The following is a 14,116-nucleotide window of genomic DNA, read 5'->3' on the forward strand; positions in this document are numbered from 1 at the left end:
GACAGCATTAAAAGTAGGGGTTAAAAGTCTTACCAACCCCACCCACTCCAAGCATTCCCCCTGCCACTCAGATTTACAGAGCTCTGAGCAATCGCACGGCCATTCCAGGAGGATGTGTGCTCCTTGTAGACCCCGGTGAAAAATGCCCTGGGAAGGATTGCTTCTTGCTGGTAAATTCTGTCTGTGGGGCACTTATCTTCCTTTTACGCATTCAGGCTGAAGCCTGAAAAAAGCCCACTGGATTTGTACCATGATAAAATTAAGAAATAATTGGCATGGCAAATATTTATCACTTGTGTCACTTACTAGCAAGAGAGACAACCTGTAAACTTCTCTTGCATACGACTAGATGTCACATATGAAAACCTCCCTCACCAGCAATTCCCAGGTTATTCTTCAGCCATCCCTCCTAGCCATCATTTTTGGTTCAGATTCTCTTTTCTTTTACTTTGGAAACCCTTTGAACTTTCCAAGCAGGTGCTTTTCAACATCATCCGATCTTATCAGTCAAAAAGAGAAAAAGAGATGGCCCTTGCAACATGTATAGGAATCAGAATTAATGCCCTCCACCTCCCACTCATGCAGATAAAACATTATTTTATTTCCATCCTGAGCTATGAGGCAAGCCAGCTTGATAAGCATCCCACCAGTTGCTTATGCCTCCCAATTAGGCATCCACTGCGGGGGGAGAAGATTTCCTGGTTAATGCAAGTGAATACCAGTGATTCCTCTCCTGTGCCACTTCTATCTTCTCTTTAATTTTTATTTGGAGAAGAATGTGTGGTTAGATACACTCCTGTGCTTTCCCTCTCCCTCCCCCCAGTGGTTTTTTTGCCTTCTTTGGGGATTGCCCCTCACCTTTTAAATTGCTAAAGTTGTTTCTTTCTCTCCTGATGGTTCTTCTCTGCACTTTCCTTATCGGGCTCTTATAATTGTATAGCAGGCCCTGCCTTATTTGTCCAGTGAACTGACAATTCTTGAGCTGATATCCCATCATATGACCCTTTCATGGAGTGGAGACCAAAATTACTGTGTAACCAGGGGAGCAATAAACCACACCTGATAAGATGAAAGCCTTTCGGCTTTTTCCAGAATCTAAATACTGGAAAAACAGTGGGGGTGGTGGGGAAAAGAACAATGGAAGAGGTTAAGAATGGTGAAGCCAGTCTTGATGAAGAATATTTAATTATCTCATTTTATTAATCAAGCTTCTCCCCAGGCAACAGGGTAAACAAGTGAGTGTCTTTCAAAATGATGACACTCGTGGGGTAGAGTGGGAAGTGTTTTTCTTTGGTTTTTTTTGCATCCCTCTGTCGTTTTTATAAAGGGGTATCCTGTGCCTTCCTGGTTGTGTGATGAGGTAGCAGCTGGTTGTGTGGGTGCAAAAGGTCTTATGGCCCTTTCCAATAAGCAGGGAGCACCTTTTTGTTTCAACCAATGCCTCTTGGTCAAAATTTGTCCTCTCCAGCTTTGCTGCTGGTGTCTGTAATCCTGGCTGGACACACAAAAAGGGATGTCTTCCCCTTCTTTTCTTAGGCAGAATGAGAGAGTGGATAACTTATGGGATGAAAATAGGTAAGTGTGCTGTCTGTATAGAGAGGGAAGGGAAAGAAAGGTGCTCTGAATCTACACCCTGGATTAAAGCTGCTTGTTTAATAACAGGGGTCCCCTTTTTTCCTTGTGATTCCTGATTCAGAGCCCATTCAAAAGCCCAAGGAGAAACCTGGTATATTCTCTTGCAAATGCCTGACTTTCCCCACTGTGTTTGCCTGAGGCACTAAAAAGGGAGCCACTCTTCTTGGTTTTACTGGCCCTCCTACAGAGCAAGGGCTTCAAATCTTACTCACTTCTCAGATATCTCAAGAGTCCTTGACCCAGCCTTCAGTGTATTAATTTAATATATATGACAATGTCTGAACTTCCTGATGTTTACAGTGCTACCTTTTACCTGGAAGTTTCAGGCACAGGAAAACTAGCTCTGGGGACCTCTGTTTCTCGAGTCTCTCTGCTGTCCACTTTTCCAAAGGTGCATGAGAGAAGTGCATGGATTTGTCTGCTTCAGTTGTTAAATAAAGAAAGGCCACATTTTCCTTTGCAGTGAAGAGCTTTGGCTTTGGTTTGTTATTAAAACTTATGTGTTCAAGGGGCTAATTTCCTGCTGCAGAGGGAGGAGGAGGAGGATTTGACAAGAAAGTTTGATAGGTCCCAGAATGCCTAATGAGATGACTCATATCTTTGGGCAAATTAGCTGGATAAATTAGCCTAGAGAGTCCCAGGGCAAGAAATACACCTCCTAACCCTTGTCCTTGCCCCAGCTCCGCTTTTGCTGTGTTAAACAGATACTGTTTTCAAAGGAAGAAAGGTAGCCTTCTGGCAGAAATACACGTGCTTTCATGTCGAAAAATTTCTGAAGTAAAGAGAGTTGAGACAGACAGACCCCAAGTTTTCATCTCAGTGAAATACTTTTAATCAATGGTCACACTGGCAACACATAGCCAGCAAAGCCAGCATATCCCATATTCAGAGTCTGTGCGCTACCTGTCTCCACTGCCACCAACTTGCTCTGGGCAGGCACCTGCTGAGACAATGCTGTAGTCCCATGTCACAAAATCCAATTGTGCATGTTTGTATAACTATTCTGTCTCAGTCTGCAACTTTAAACCTCCTTGCTGCTTGCAGCGACAAGTTGATTCTCTCTGCATGTTTAAATTAGATGCTCACATGCAAATTTACAACTTAAAAGCATCCTTGTGAAGGCTTTATTTTTGTTCTGTCTTATTCTATTGTTCTTTTTTATTAAAACTGAAGGCAATGCCAACCGAGAAATATATTTTTCTTTTTCTGTATGGGAAGACAAAACAAACCCTTAAGTGGGAAACAGGATAAATAAACAGGATGAACTCTTGAAAGGGGGTTTGAAAGCAGCAGTGTAAGGTTACAGAAATCCCATGTTTTGTGTACAGAAGTTCTCCAGAAAAAAATGTAGTTTTGATATCAAAATGTTTAAGGAGTACCAAAAGACATGAACGTTTTAGTATCTTTAATACAAAAATAGAAAAATAGTGATAAACACTATTTCATTAACTAAAAAAAATATTAAATACTGTCTTTAGAATGACTGCTAGTTTGGAATTTCTTTGCTTTGTATTATGCTAAAATAAAGATGAGTGGCAAAAAATAGACTCTTGAAATGCAAATGAACATTTTGCAAATTAAAATAGTTCAGCTGACCCCCTTTTTCAAATGACTGAGTTGCTGAAATGTAACAAATTATTTATGTTCAAAACAAGAAATTATTTACTTTTAAATTACCAGAGAATGAAGAAGTTATTTTTCTGCCAAGTACTAATATGATGGCTTTTGCAGGGTAGTTTGGGGATATTTTTATATTTCTGCTTGACCTGGAAATGCAGATGACTCTCATTTGTTACAATTATTGTTCTACCCGTCTAATTTAGTCTATAAATTCCTTGAGGCAGGAAACACATCTTCCTCTGGGATTGCTGAGCTCTGAAGGCAACTCTGTACAGCAGAAGGGAGCTGTCTAGAACAAAATCATGCTGTGTTGATTTTCTCAGCTTATCCTCTTTGTGCCAAGCAAACCTAGAGATCCACAAAGCCTCCGAGATTTTTAAAATATGGTGAAAAACCCTGGATGACTAGACTTGAAATCAACTTGGGATCAATACTTTGGAGTTTTTTGTCCTGTATTGCCTGTCTCAAATTTGAAGAACTTGCTTATGCTGTCAGTCACAGAGCAGGACCATTCCTGCCCCACTGGTCTCTTCCACTAGACAAAGAAAATAACAGGATGATATTCCACCTGGTGCCTCTGAAGCACCTCCTTTAATCCCCCATTCTCAAATGTGGCTCGGAGTCAGAGTTGCCCAGTGTTTATGCACAGTGTGGATGCTGCAGCTCACAACACCTCATCTCCGAGGGCTCATGCTCAGTCAGCTGTTCAGAGCAAGTCAACGAGCTCAGGCAGTCAGAGACACCGACGGTTGCCAGTGACAGTGTGGCTGCAAATTGCCCACAGCACCTCTGGATCCTCATGTCCCTGTAGGTCGTCTTCCATCCTTTATGCCTTAGTGGACCCTAATAATCTGCCCAGTGACATCTGAACTGCTCTGGTCTTCTCAGAGTTCAACAGCTGGCAGTGATCTAGCATAAAACCCAAGCAGCCTGCTCCTGGAGTCTCTTTCACTTCAGATTTATTAGCCCTGTTGTCTCTGCAGATTTCTCAACAAGCTTATAAATTAGAAATATTAATAAAAGGGATACTGTAGGCTTAAACTGATAGCATTTATTATGATTTTCTTATGGTAAAGTTATTATCAATTGACATTTAAAATGGCATCATAATCCATCAGGGTGAAATGGGCTCAGAAAAATATTTCTCCCAAGCCAAAAATAATAACAGTAGAAGCAGGACTGCAGTAGAGGAAGGACACAAACAGTTTGAGCCCAGGTCACCGATTTCATACTTTGGAGGTGTTTTTTAGCAACTTCATCCTCTGTTTAATCCATTCTTGTATTTCATAATGCTTCTTCTCCCCTGCTGGGCCCCTCACGCCCTTTGTAGAGGTTTTTCTATAAAAAAATCTTTAGTTAATCCATGATGGAGAGCATTTTGCTTCGAACAGAGCAGGAGCTGTTATACGTGGAAAGGGCTGGAGAGATCAAAGGTTGTCCTTTTCATAACAATTCAGGCCTCTCTGAGCAGCAATTGCCATAGAGAACTGTCCAGCATGGCTATAAAGTAGCTTTGATTCTTGTACTGTTTGGCTGATGGAAAGTCAAAAATAAAGAAGGATGTGCTTAATGAGGTCCGTACTTGCAAACATGGAGAGAACAACAATTCTTTCCCCACCTGCTGAAGAAGGCTACAGAGTCCTTATGTACAGAAATAAAACCAATTCTTCAGTGGAAAAGGGGGGGGAAAGCCCTAGGAATCAATAACAGAGTAAAGCAGAAAGTCCATGACCTGTAGCTCATTATTTCAAACTGGCTGTAGTTCGGTAGCGAAGAAATATCCATAGTGATGCATGAAAATGAACTTCCCATGACCCAGAATGGTTCATCATCACCCAGGTGTGGAGAAGGCACTGAATCCTGCTTGGAATCACTAGTGCTATGCTGAATTGCTGTTGTTTTGTAGTAGTACCTGCTGTTAAAGAATTAGGTCTTCACTGCATATTCCATTATGGAGATGCCCAGCAGAAGATAATCTTTGAAACAGTGCCATGGCAAGGTGTCTCATTTCCCAGTGAGAAGGAGAATGTCACTTCCAAATGTGCCATGCAAGCTAACCTCAGGTAAACGCCTGAGAGAAATGTTCCTAGCATGCCTCATGATGCACTCCTCTCCCTATATTTAAAATAATCTAAACTCAGGAAGTTTAGATTAATTATCTAAAAGTTAGATGCACGGGGTACAGTACATACATCCCCCACTCCCAAACTGACTATGCAGTGCACATATTGGGAGTGTGAGACTGACTTCTTTCTTTTTTTTTTTTTTTTCTCTCCTCTGTTTTTAACCTCATGTGCACTGGATTGCTTTTTTCCATGTGTTTATGTGAAAAAAAGGCACAGAGAGACCAAGTGAGCATAGCACCCAGGCAGAAGCCAGTGAGGTTTAGCTGACCATCAGTGAGTTGGCTGTATGTAAAATGCTCATATGATACAAATGGGATGGAGCTGTCAGTCATCTCATTCCTGAGAAGACTGAATTCTCACTGTTGCCTAGGTATAGTTTCATGGGAAGTAGCCTTCTCATGCTGGGCAGATTTTGAGGTTTTAAGAGATTCTCCCACACCAAACCAGAACAGAAAGTTAAACTCTCAAGGACTCAAAAGAGAAGTTGGGGTTTTTTTTTGTTCATTAGCCTCAGCTCAATAAAAACATTTCATTTTGATCATAATAAAATATTTTGTCTGGCTGTTGAATTTTCAATTATTTTTCCACCATAATTAATTTATTTTTAAATAAAGTAGTAATCTCAAACAAGGAAAAATTATCTTTTAAAGACTATTGGAACAACATGTTTCAAGAACACGAAGAATTTCTTAATTTTTTTGTTTTGTTTTATTAGCCTCAAATCCATAGAACACCAGGCTGCTGGTGCAGTGCTCTGTGTGTGCAGAGCAAATGCACATGTTTTCCCCTGACTCAGTTTCCTGGTTTCATAGATGTTACTGGAAAATCAGCTGTTTGCGAAAAAAAAAAAAAAAAAACATTTAGGAAAAGTTGTATGATGTATGTCTTTCCTGGGTCTTTGGTCTCTCCTGATTGACAGCAGGCATAGTTATATTATATTGTTAAACCCACTTTTTCCAAAGCCTTTTCCTTTATTCCTGTAGCTACTTTTCTCAAATTCAGCAGTCCAGTCTGTGATGTATTCTGGAAAGCAGTTACTACACAGATAATTTATGTGGGAATAAAGAAACTCTATACTGCATGTGTAAGAGGGTTTTCAGCAGTCTGGGATGGTCATGGTGTGTACAAGTTTGCCTTTCTCTAAAATTACTTTGATTTCCACAAGAATAAAGCATTACTGTGTTATAAAGTTCCCAACTGGTTCTGACACCCTGCACGGATTTTAACCAGTCAACACCTTCCACATGACAGGCTTTGCAAACAGCACTGTGAAACGGCGCTTTAGTTGCCACTAATTAATTCAATGTTCAGGCTGACAGAGCCAGCATTAGAGGATCACTGCTTGAACCACTTCTGCCTCTCAAAGCCAAGCAGGAGAGGGCAGCATGTCCTGTGGGATAGCACTCCGGGGCTGCAGCTGCCCAGGTGGGGAAGAGAGAATTGTCTTACATTCTCATCTTTAAGTCAAATCATCTCCGTGATAAAAAGATGTCAGAGAATAAAAAATGGTATTCTTATTCACCTGATTTGCATGCAAATATTCTCCTTCAGTAACTTGACACACTAAAGCCCGTGATGTACAAGCCAAGAACAAGCTTGATTTTTCCCATTTCTGCAGTTTGGCAGGGTGGGAAAGGGTTACCGAAATAGAGTAGAGTGGAGTAGAGTAGGGTAGAGTAGAGTGGAGTAGAGTGGAGTAGAGTGGAATAGAATAGAATAGAATAGAATAGAATAGAATAGAATAGAATAGAATAGAATAGAATATTTTTGTTAGAAGTGGCATACACTGAGCATCTAATTCAAATGTCTGTCCAGCTCAGGGCTGAGCAAGTTAAAGCATGTTATTAAGGGCATTGTCCAAATGCCTCTTAAACACTGCAGCATTGACCACTTCTCCAGGAGGCCTGTCCCAATGTTTAGCCACCCTCTTGGTGAATAAATGCTTCCTAATGTCCAGTCTTAACCTCCCCTGGCTCAGCTTTGAATTATACCCACGCTCCCTAGTACTGGACACCAGGGAGAAGAGATCAGCATCTTTCTCTCCACTTCCCTTCCTCAGAAAACTGTAGAGATCTTACAGTATCTGTAAGGAAAGCCAGTAGATTAAAAGCAGTTAAGGACTGGTAACTAAAGCTCATTTTTCAGGTGACTTATTCTAGAAAGCACAGGAGAAACTGAGTTTTCCCATGTTCTTTAAACTTCAGTCTTCCTAGTGCCCAGACATGCAGTTTTAAAGAAATTAGTAATGGGGAAAGTTACAATCATTCATGATTTTTCCTGTCAAATACCCTAAACCCTACTTATCCTACAAAGTGTAGGGAGTGAACTGATCCTGATGCATCCTTCTGCCTGAAAAGACCTTAAGTATTATTTCAGGATGAGCTGGGATGCCTTGTATTATTGAATTTCTCTGCAGGTCCTAAACAGGAATGGCAGGAGGGCATGAACATGTGTCCTCAGAGCCACACAAAGGGAGTTCCAAGAGGAGAATAAACTCTTGTTGACAGAGAAGGGAAAGCAGTAGATAAAAAAAATCTTGATAGCAGGAGAAGATTCTGGGCAGGAGCAAGATACATCAGCAGAGCAGACTTGAGATAATGTCCTTGTAACCTGTCCTGTCAACACATCATCTTCGTCAGTGCTAAAATTCAGCTCAAACCCCATGAAGAGAGAGTAAAAGAGATTGCATTGTAGCAATTCATTAGTTCTGCTTACAAAACCTGGGGAAAATGTCACTTCCAAATTTAGACAATACATCAAAATTTCACCCTCTGCCAGGGACAGTTGTGTCAAGCTGGCCAGATGGCAGAATGGCAAAGCAAGGAAAGAGTCCACCGAGGCCCTGCAAAATCTTGAGAGAGCACAAGATATCTGTGTACAGACTAGAGAAGGAAAAATATCACCTGCAGGCACACAGAGGAGACATTCATCCACTTACTGAGAAAGTACAAGCCCCTCTTGCCTGGCAGAGCTCTTGCATCTCCCAGGCTCCTTCCCTCCACTTCGGTAACATTGCAACTTTCCCTGTCCTATCCCTGGGGATCCTGAGAAAATGATGAAGTCCACAATATTCCTAGGCTTTCAGCATTTTGTTTTATTTAATGGGCTCCAGTGGGAACTCCTATTAATCCACTCTAGAAAGAAGAGGTTTCTGTTGTTGTTGCTGCTGTTGTTGTTTGCCCCCTTTTGCCTGAGGCAGGTAATGAATTATATGCCTGCTTTTTTTCCTCACTCCTGGACTTCCCTGTGATGTCCCATGGGGACCCATTAAGAGCTTCCTTGCTGCATCCCTCCAGAGAAAAACCAAATGCTGAAGTGGCAGAGGCAGGATTAGAAAGAGGCTCTTGTGACTCAGGGGATTACAGGATCTTTGGAGAGCAGCAGCAAGTCACCATTAGGGTTTGGAAAGGGGCAAGACATCTCCAAAGCTACATGGGCACATGGGGTTCTGCTGGGAAACTGAGTTGCATACCAGAATAAATTGTCCTATTACAGGGCAAAAGCACGGTTTGGGTGTTTTTTCTTATGAAGTCACTCTTCGAGTCATGGTGTTTCCATTCATGTAGTGGCACAAGAACTCAGACTTCAGAGAAATGGACACTTCTGACCTGCAGCTGACTGCAGATCCTTCTGTGATGTAGCCCATGAACTACACAAACCTGAGCCAAAATTTAGCTCCAGCTGCTAAAGCTGCCTATGCCTTTGGGGCAGAAAAGCCCTAGTTTGGTTCCTCTGAGTGACGTCTAACATGTTTCAAATAAATTTCCTGCAAGATGCCATCTCATGTTTTTATAACCACAGACATGTTAAATACATTTCTGTATTTTCTGATGTGCCATTGACACAGGCTAGGAAAATTGTTTGGGCTATATATAGTTGGGCTTTTTTATTTTTTTCCCTTGCAGTTTGTTATAGGAAAGCAAGACTTCTGTAGTGGTGTGCCCACCTGGTATCTTTTCAAGTGCTTTTTTATCCATAAAATTACATACCAGGAAGTCCATCTAAAGAACATTATTAGCTGAGGCTGCAGGTTCAAGGACTGGAAAGCTAAGGCAATGCCAGACTTGAGCGTGCTTCTGCTCATACATTAAGAGGCAGGTGCATTAGGACATACTAAAAGCTTTTATAGATGGGCAGACTCCTGCAGAAGGTGGGATTATCTTTCTCACAGGCAGGACTGATGAATGAAAAGTAACTCATTTGTATGAACTCCTTCCTCAGCTGTGGCCTTCCATCCCCTTCCCTGTGCTCATTTTGGACCACTGTCTGTATCCTCTGCAAGTCCTAGCAGGTACTAAAACCATACTGGCTATGACACAAACCATGGCACTCTGACACAGATGGAGAAAGAGAAGGAGGAGGCAGTAGATGAGGATTGTCTAGTTCAGACAACTTCTGAGGGTGAACAAAGGGCATTTTTTCAGGAGGAGAAAGGAGGAGACAAGAGCCCTTAGGTAGATCACCCCTCCCTGTGGTTTACTCCTGGCTCATTAAACCCCTTTTCGTGATGAGCTGTCAGTCACTGGTGAGGCACTGCAAAGGGCTACAAAAGTAATGTTATTTTCTGATCCAGTAAATAATTCCGCAGCCTACTCTGAGGAGAAAACAAAAATTTACCCCCACTACACATCAAGGTAGTGCAGAGCAGCTGAGCTGTGTATGACCAAAACAAGGCATTGAGGAACCCCTCGCACAGCCAAAGAGAAATCTGGTGATGGATTGGTGAGGGTTGTTAGGGGCAGGGTCTGTCTCTCTCCCCTACCCCTGTCTACACTAGTGGTAATGTAACAGGACAGTTAGTTTCCTTTCTGACTGAATACTGAAGCTTATTTGCAGTTTAGGTTGCCAAAAATAAAACCACTTGTCTAAAATACTCCATTTAGTTGTCTTAATTATAGGAGTAAGTTTTGAAAAATGTAAACACTTTCAGATTGTCAGTGCTCTTTTTATGGAATCCAAGAAAGCTGAATTTTTAAAAATGAAAAATATTTTCTGTCTTCTTTATTTATTTAGGGAAGAAAAAGTGCCTGTAATTTCCTTTTAGCTTTAGGTACAGCCCTTCCCTCTGCTGGACTCTGACAGCAGATTCAAGCAGATGTTGCTCTATTCGTGACATGCAGGTTGTCATTTCCAGCTTTCCTTCATGGCCAGGATGGCTAAAAGCATTTCTTAATAAGGGAAAACAAATGTTGTTGACATCAAAGCAGAGCTGGAGCCCCAGGCACATGCCTGTGCATTAATCTGTCCTGAGCATCATGTAGACTTGTTCCTCTGGATCTGCAAAGGCAGGTACAGCCTTATGCTTTATCCACAGGAACTTTCTTGCAAACTACATACTAATTGCCATCCCTGTACTGGTGACATGTCTAGGTGAATACAGTCACTGCCAGCTTTGGCAGGTTTTTTTTTTTTGGTAAATACTTTCTAAATTTCATTTACATGGTAGTACACTAATGGTAGAGGTGAGAATCAGGTTAAGAATCAGCTTATTATTGCCCATCACTTTCTATTTTAAAGAGTAAGTTTCTATTACTCCTTTGATAAACTATTAAGAAAATGGAGCGCAAACTCACACTATTTTTACATCTTCACATCTGTCAAATTTAAATCAGTGCTCAGTTATCAATACGTGTATTGACTAACAATAGTTACATGGGAAATATGTCTAGGTTCCACTTCATACTCTGGGACTGGTTATTTAGAAATTGTACTGCATAAACCCAAAGTTTAGTGCCAGGCAATCTGAATGCTGCATTAAAGTATCCTCCTGCTTATACCTGAAGACATATGGTTTCACTTAAACAATTAAAAAAATTTATGAGCCCAACTTGACTCCCATAAAAGTCAAATAAAATGTTTCTTTGACTGAAATGGTGGTTGGAACAAGCTTGTGGCATGTCTGTGTTTTTTTGTTAGTACAAAAGTGTTAGAACTACCATATGTATCTGCAATATTCATTTTCTGAGACAGTATTTTGAATTCAAGAGTTCTGAAGATGCACATATTGGACTTGGGGATTATAGAATATAATAGAAATATCACATTCCAATAAAAATCCACCTCAGGCATAACAAGCTAAATGTCTAAATATTCAGGTGGCTCCACCTTAATACATCACAGATACACAGCAGTAAAAAAAATGCACACAAACACATAAACACAGAGTCATACTTAGCCAAGGACTTTTTTTCTCTTGATAATACAAGGTAATAGTGGCACAGATGGCATAACACAATTCACAGAAAGGATTAAAACAGCTAGTACTGAATGCATTTCAACTAATGTGAAGGAGGATGCAGTAGAAAAAAAGGATTCATTGAGGGACTATGTCAGTGCAGACATGTTCCTGACAACATCCAACAGCAACAATATTCCACTTGGGATGCTGCAGCACCCTACTGGTGTTCTCTTTGGATTTGAAAATAGCATAGTGGTTCATGTAGAGCATCCACAGGTAATTCTGCACAGTTAATATCCAGCCTGGATAATGGACACACAGAGAATCAAGAAGAGCTGCAGCATAATCTTTTTTATCCCCTGCTTCACCCTCAAAAAGGGCAATCTCTGCCTTCCACAAAAATCTTTCAACTAAGAACTTTTCACCATTTGTAACTGAGCTAATCAAATTCAGAATACTTCAATCCAAAGAGATGTGTCCTTAGTGTGTGGACCCTGCCAGACTCCTCTTTTTAAATAACAAATATTAATCTAAGTTGCATATTTCTTCTATTTGCAGCTGCAGCAGGGAGAAAGATGGGAAAACAACACCTTAAATCTCATGTACAAGCTGGTTGCTTAACCTGGTTCATGCCTTCCCAATTTGCAGCTGTTTTTTAGTGCTAATGGTCAGATTCTCCTTCCACTATTGTTTCCACAGTGAACTGTTGATAAATCTTCCTGGTGACATTTTAGAAGACCAAATACATAGAGAATGGTTTAAAGACACAGAGAGAGAGAGTTTGCACAAGCTTGTGTTTGTGAGGAAGCTGTGGAAAGTGCAGCTTGAGAGTGTTTTAATTTTTTTTTTTTTTTTTTTTTTTTTTAATAACAAGCCAGGCTGGGTGAGGTATTGAGGAACTTGGTCTAGGTGAAGGTGTCCCTGTCCCTGGCGAGCGGGTTGGAACTAGATGATCTTTAAGGTCCTGCCCAACCCAAACCGTTCTATGATTCTATAATATGCTTAGCCACCCTCTGCATGACAAAAAACAATTAACAAATTATCTCTGTAATTTTATGATCCATGCAGTCAAATTTCCTGCCTGGGATGCTGGCTGAGTATCCTCTGACCACAGCTCAAATATTGGACTTCAAGTGCCCTAGAGACCTTTGCATGTTAATGCCCTTCCTGCATTCCTTGTACAGACTTAGTTCATGGCTGAGAAAAGCATTAGGTTTTGGATCACACTAATACAGTGCAGTGGGTGCATTTGGAGGAGCACAGACAAAAGGAGTAAAGCCATTTACAAATTGTGCTATGTTCCTAATTCATATGTTGGTTGGCCTGGAATATCGATCTGATGAAGTTTTTTGCGTTTTGGCTTACAATTGAAACTGTGACAGAGCTTTCTGATCAAGGATGATTTAATGCATCTTTTGGCACCTGGAGTTTCACCCAGGCCAAATAGTACACATGCTAGGTCAGAGAAAAAGGGAATGGCTCTGTGTCTTCACAGGCCTTCTTGCACGTCATGGTTGCATTCAGTCCTGCAGTGGGTCCTTTCCTTGCTGTCCAAGCATGTGTCTTTTGGACAAATAGTCTGCAGTCATAAGTAAAGGCTGGAAGCTGTAAGCTTGGAAACATGTTCCAATCTGATGGAATTCTACTGTTGTTGATGCAATAGTCATATTATTCACTGACTTTGCATTCTGTGCTTAATTCTCCAAAATGTAGCTTCCAGCTGGACTTCTCAAGGCATTAGACAGTGTTTGCAGCTCACCTCTCTTTAACACCAAAGAACTTCCTTGTGCTGGGTACTGTAAAAGTACAGAAGAAGGAGACACCTGTCTGGGTAAGATGAGAATTATCCAATTAATCTAGTGATCTTTAAAAAAAAAAAAGTTACAAAAATCTTTTATGTCTTCATGCTCCCTTTGGTGGAATTGGGCTGTATTGAGATGAGCTAAACCATGGCTGTACTTTAAGCACTTGTATCTGAACTTCCTTTTAGGTGCATCAGGGTATGTTAGCACTATGCAGTTCAGAGATGTACAGGCTGGATTCAAACATGCTGCCTCCTTCAGGTAGAATTTTGCTGAATTTTGTTATACTATGATCCTGCTTCTAAGTCTTATGTAACTATCTCAGTTAACACAGGCTCCCAAACAGGCTACTTAATCTTGTTCTGTGGCATGAGCCTGAGGAAGTAGGGTTTTTTTCACAGTGCTGACATTGGTGAGGGAGATGAACCCTCCCATTCCCAGTGTCCTCTTTCTGAGCATGTGAAGAGTTAACTAGAAAGCTATTTCTTTCTCAGCGTTTCTGAGTCTGCACTGTATAGCACACACGGCTGGTCTGCCAGCAGTTAGCAGCATGCTAACAAAAGCACTGAGCTCTGAGTAATGGTAGGTTCCCAGATGAAATGTACTACCCTGGCAGGGTCCTGGGCTCCCTGTTCACTAGCTTTTCAAGTCCTTCAGTTAATTTTTCTTCTTTCATCTCCCTTCGGAGAAGATGTGAACAGAACAGTAAACAGGAACTTTGGTTGGTTTTTTTTTTTTGTTGTTTTGTTTTTTGT

This window comes from Empidonax traillii, unplaced genomic scaffold, assembly GCF_003031625.1.
Source record: "Empidonax traillii isolate 1590-97213 ecotype Southwest subspecies unplaced genomic scaffold, ASM303162v1 scaffold55:size2822071, whole genome shotgun sequence".
NCBI lineage: Eukaryota > Metazoa > Chordata > Aves > Passeriformes > Tyrannidae > Empidonax > Empidonax traillii.